This window comes from Tursiops truncatus, chromosome 2 (genome assembly GCF_011762595.2).
Source record: "Tursiops truncatus isolate mTurTru1 chromosome 2, mTurTru1.mat.Y, whole genome shotgun sequence".
Lineage (NCBI taxonomy): Eukaryota > Metazoa > Chordata > Mammalia > Artiodactyla > Delphinidae > Tursiops > Tursiops truncatus.
This window is the reverse complement of record NC_047035.1, coordinates 148,728,922-148,733,661: the sequence shown is the minus strand read 5'-3', so window position 1 is coordinate 148,733,661 and position 4,740 is coordinate 148,728,922. Positions and strand designations below refer to the sequence as shown.

The 4,740-nt window shown below is 41.1% G+C and overlaps 1 long non-coding RNA gene across 1 annotated transcript; it reads right to left on the bottom strand.

Annotated features, from left to right (window-relative positions):
- Positions 1–797: 797 nt before the first annotated feature.
- LOC141277879 (uncharacterized) lies at positions 798–4,372 on the bottom strand. Its single transcript, XR_012329748.1, has 3 exons — positions 4,354–4,372; positions 2,805–2,893; positions 798–952 (listed from the first exon to the last, which is right to left on the bottom strand). It is a non-coding gene; the product is annotated as an uncharacterized lncRNA (long non-coding RNA).
- Between the last annotated feature and the right edge of the window lie 368 nt (positions 4,373–4,740).

The following is a 4,740-nucleotide window of genomic DNA, read 5'->3' as shown; positions in this document are numbered from 1 at the left end:
CGTCTTTCATGGGACTGCTGGCCATTTGTAGTTCTTCTAATCGCATCTTTATAGCCTTAGACTATTTTCCTTTATTTCTTTTTCTTGCCCCTTTTCCTTTTGTGGCAATTCTTTTTCTTTTCTTCTTTCGGTGCGCAGGTGTCTCACGGTTGTGGCCTCTCCCGTTGCGGAGCACAGGTTCCGGACGCGCAGGCTCAGCGGCCATGGCTCACGGGCCCAGCCGCTCCGCGGCATGTGGGATCTTCCCGGCCCGGGGCACGAACCCGTGTCCCCTGCATCGGCAGGTGGACTCTCAACCACTGCACCACCAGGGAAGCCCTGTGGCAACTCTTTAAACATTCTGATTATCATGCTTTTTGTATGGATTTGCTGCAAATAACCCCTCCCGATCTGTGTTGCCTGCCTCTCAACTTGCTTGTTGGTATTTTTTCATGAAATTGTAGCATCTCAGTGGGGTTTCTCATTGGAGAGGACACACACACACACACACACAGACTCACAGCCTCAGATACAGATCTTAAGGGGAGTGAACTAGAGCTCAGGACCAGTAGGAGAGGCAGCGACAGCCTCCACAGCCGCTTTGGTTCTCAACTACTAAATATGTAGTTTTTTTTTTTTTGTACCCTTTTACAGGGATTAATATCAAGCTTCTATTATCTTTCTAACACGAACCAGGCAACTTGATTTTTCTATCTTTGGAAGAGGTCAGAGGTCAAGGTAATGTATGAAATTTTAGGTCTTCAAATCCACCAGTCAGCCAGTATACAGACTCATGAGAGAAAGCAAATGGTGATGGTTTCCAGTCATTATGTTTGAGATCCGTCCATTCTACAGCAGCAGCTGGAGGAGGAGAGAATGCGGGAGAGGTTGGAGCATCTTAGGGAGGGATGCAGGGCTTTGGGCAAGACCCAGGAATCTGGCGTTTGTCCTGAGACCTCTGGGATGGTCCAAACTGGGAGAGACAGTACATGCGGAGAAGGCAGAGTTTTCCACGTAGGGTTAGATTTAGTTAGAAGTGTATCTGAGGAAGGAACATACTATTTAATAAAGGTATGCTAATTCTACAATTAACTTTAAACGTTATTCTGAAGTATGCCCTCAGCCATTACAAACAACTTATCAAGTTCCTCTTTGTGCCCTTAGACTTAACCTGCAGTAATCATCCCTTCTTAACTGCTCTGGACAGAACAAAACCTGAAATGTAATTTACTCTAAGAATATAATCACTTATTGATTACTCTTTTTCTCCAGGAGATAGAAACAGAGTGCAAGCTTTTATCCGAGAGAGCCCAGGACGGTTTTTACACTCCACATTCAGTTCAAATCCATTTTAACTCTCCTTATAAAACTAGCATTTCAGGCATTGTGTTGCAGATAATCATTATTTTTTAAAAAGGATTCATCATCCTGCTTATGTGAAGATTGCACAGTAGGCAGACAATATATAATAAGTAAATCAATAATATTCATTTCAGGGAAAAATTAGGTATAGAATATAGCTGGAGAAGATAATAAAACACGATCAAATACTAAATTTCAGACCTGATAAGCCATTAGGGATAATGCAATGCACTGCGGTGCCGGGTGCAGGGGATTAAGAAGCTGACATCATAAAATGCTGTGTAAATGCAAATTCAACCTCATTTGTCAGATGATTAAAGCACAAGGGAAAAGAAATCCCACTGGCTTTGAATGTAGCACTTGTTCCATTAATGAAATGCCACTGGGAAAGGGAACTTCCTCTACTCAGGAAAGTTTTGCTGGTAAGTATATCCCCAATTTGCAGAAAAGTTAACTTGCTAAGAGGATAGGCATTCTGCCCATGAGGGCCTCTATATACTTCTGACAAAGTCCAGTTAAAAACCTTAAAACAGGGAGGAACCTTGCGTGTATCTTTCAGTCTAACCCCTGCCTTTTCCTGCAAGGGTACCATCAAGGTTATTGTTGATGGGTGACCATCTTGTTTCTTCATAAACGTTGTTTCACAGCTGGAGTTGTCAAAATGCTTTGTGTTTTTATGGGTCTGAATATAATTCTCTACAGCTCCTACTTGTTCATACTAGTATTCGTATTGTCAGGCATTGATTAGAATATGTATGATCCTTTTTCTGTAACACACTACCAAATATTTGCAGCAGATACCTTGGCTCTGTCTTTCCTTCTCTAGATTGGACGTCCCCAGATCTCTTAACAGCCCTTCATTTAATATGATTTCCAGATCTCTCATTGTTCTTTCATAAAGCATTTATGTTCTGGGCACTGTCATCCTCCGGAAAATGTGTTCCCATTTGTCAAGTATCATCCTAGAACACTGTGTCCACAATTAAACCCAATGCTCCCTATAAGTTCTGGCCAGTGCTTGGTGGCTGGTCCTCCCACCATCTGTATGTTGGATGTCAGCTAAGGCAGCTTCTCTTACCTTGGGCTGTATTAAGGGTGTTGAGGATTAATTGGAAGAAGAAAAGCCAGGACCAGAGAAACAATCACCTTTAGGAGGTGATTCCAATAGCCAAGGAAGAGACCTTGAGGGTCAGGACAAAGGTAATTCCAGCAGAAGTAAGACACAAGCAAAATTTAAAGGTCACATATCAAATATCTTCTGAAATGCTTGGTGACTGATTACATACGGAGAATTAGGGAAGAGTAGAAAAGTGATTTGGAGGTGCCTCGCTTGGGGGACAAAGTTGATTGATATGCTGAGCTTGGAAGTAGTGTAGGAAGAGTTTTATGCTAGATGATAACTAGCATACCAAAAACAATACCAATTAGGTTATAAATGATAAAAACATAGGTAAGATGCTTACAGAGAAAGTTGGTCAAGGATGTAATTTGTTAGCCACGCTGTGGATGATAATTTCAACCATGAAAATATATGGGCATACCACATGAGAATCTGTAGGGTAAAAAAGACAGGAAGTCAAGGAAAAGGGATCCAGTCACCTGTATTTCAAAGAAGCCAGGGAAAGGGAGAGGCGGGAATACGGAAGTTGATGACCATCCTGTGTCATTTTGGCAATTAACTTCATTTCTTTAGCAGTTGGCTTTCTTAGTATACACGGTAGAAAGTAGGAACCCACAGCAGGATTTCTGGCTGGTCTCCCTTGTTTTTCTTTTTGAGTCTATAAATATTTACTACGTTTTATGGATGATTTCTCTTCTATGCTATAGAGATGTTTGGTTGCTTCTGGGTAATTTAACTTTCCATGAGAATTTTAATTGCCTAACTTTGTCTGGATCTTGTAGAAGGATTCCCTTTTTAGCCTATTCAAGTGGAAACAGAAACTTGTCAATTAAGTAGTTGGTCTGATTGCAGAGGATGTTATAGAAATAAGTACTTCACACTGCTGAATATTTTAATGATGGGCATATCTTAACTGACTCAGAGCTCTAGTTACATCGAAAAGTAAACTAAATTTAAGTGTGTCTCTTCCTCCCGAGCAGAAAACTCTTAAGAAAGGAGTTGTGCAGATTTGTCTGTGATGATTTATATGTCAGCTTTGTAGTCCACTAGTATTTAAAGTACAGTAAAATCCTCTGAACTAAAATCTTACTTGTCAGGATCCCGAGGTCATTAGAGTGTATGAAATACATAAATATGTGTACACATTTGTCTACATAAGGTATTCACAGGCACACATTGCATGATTAGGGGAAGCTGCAAATGAGTTTAAACACTCCACCGTTGCACTGTTTACTGTTTTGATAGATTTTTTTTTTATCATCATCACATTGAACATGGCATGTGTATTTATTTGTCTTATTGGTTTTTCTCTTTCTGCATAAGAATGCAAGCTCTATGAAGGAAGAGGTTCTATTAGTTCATTACCTCATCTTCAAGTCCTACATCGTTACAGGCATAGAGTAGGTCCTCAATAAATAACCATCATTGAATGAATTGGGGAGTGAGAAGCCGTTTCTGGAGAGTTTATTGGATCCATGTACAATTCAGCCTGGTCTCATGTACTTTGTTTGTTATCTGGCTGAGTAATTATGGGATTGGGGTCAGAAACCCTGGTATTGAGTTCTAGTCTGCTAGGTAGTGGGTGAATTTGTATAGTCAACAACCTCACCTGAAAGGATGACAGGGTAGACATGATAATAACGCTTTTTCCTAGTTCATAGGCCAGTTTTATGGGGCAAATGAACTAACTTATTGGCAATTATTTTGCAATTTTTCAGGGGCTCTATTATAGTAATTCAGTAACTGCCATTGCTTTGGTAATTCCATGTCCTGAGAGTAACGGTTCACCAGAACAAACTGTAATCCAGGACCGCTGAGCAAAAATGTGAAAAATTCCATCTGCTGTCCTCCCTCCCCCACCTCATCTCAGTCCCCCCTGACCCGTCTCTTACTTGGAGCCCCCATCCTTTGTTTGGTGCAGGTGGGACATAAATAGCTCTGTGTGTAAACCAGCCACATTCTATGAAGGCATCTCTTCAGGTGCTTCCAACTCCACTCCACTCACTGCAAGCATTTCTGAGAGCAGGGAAATGTGTCGTTTATGACACCCACACAGCATATGAGGCTGTTTGTAAGAACTCAGCTGCTCAGTAGATACTGAGCAAACCAGCCATTCTCCATTGGCTGTTTTCCATTTTTTAATATCACCAACCACGAATTTGCTCCTTGCCCCCCCCCCATTCCTCTAAGTGCTCATGGAACAACATAAAGTAAAAGAACAAAACAAATAACCTTACAGACATGTGTTAAGAGAGCATTTCAGTAGCAAAGAATTCAGA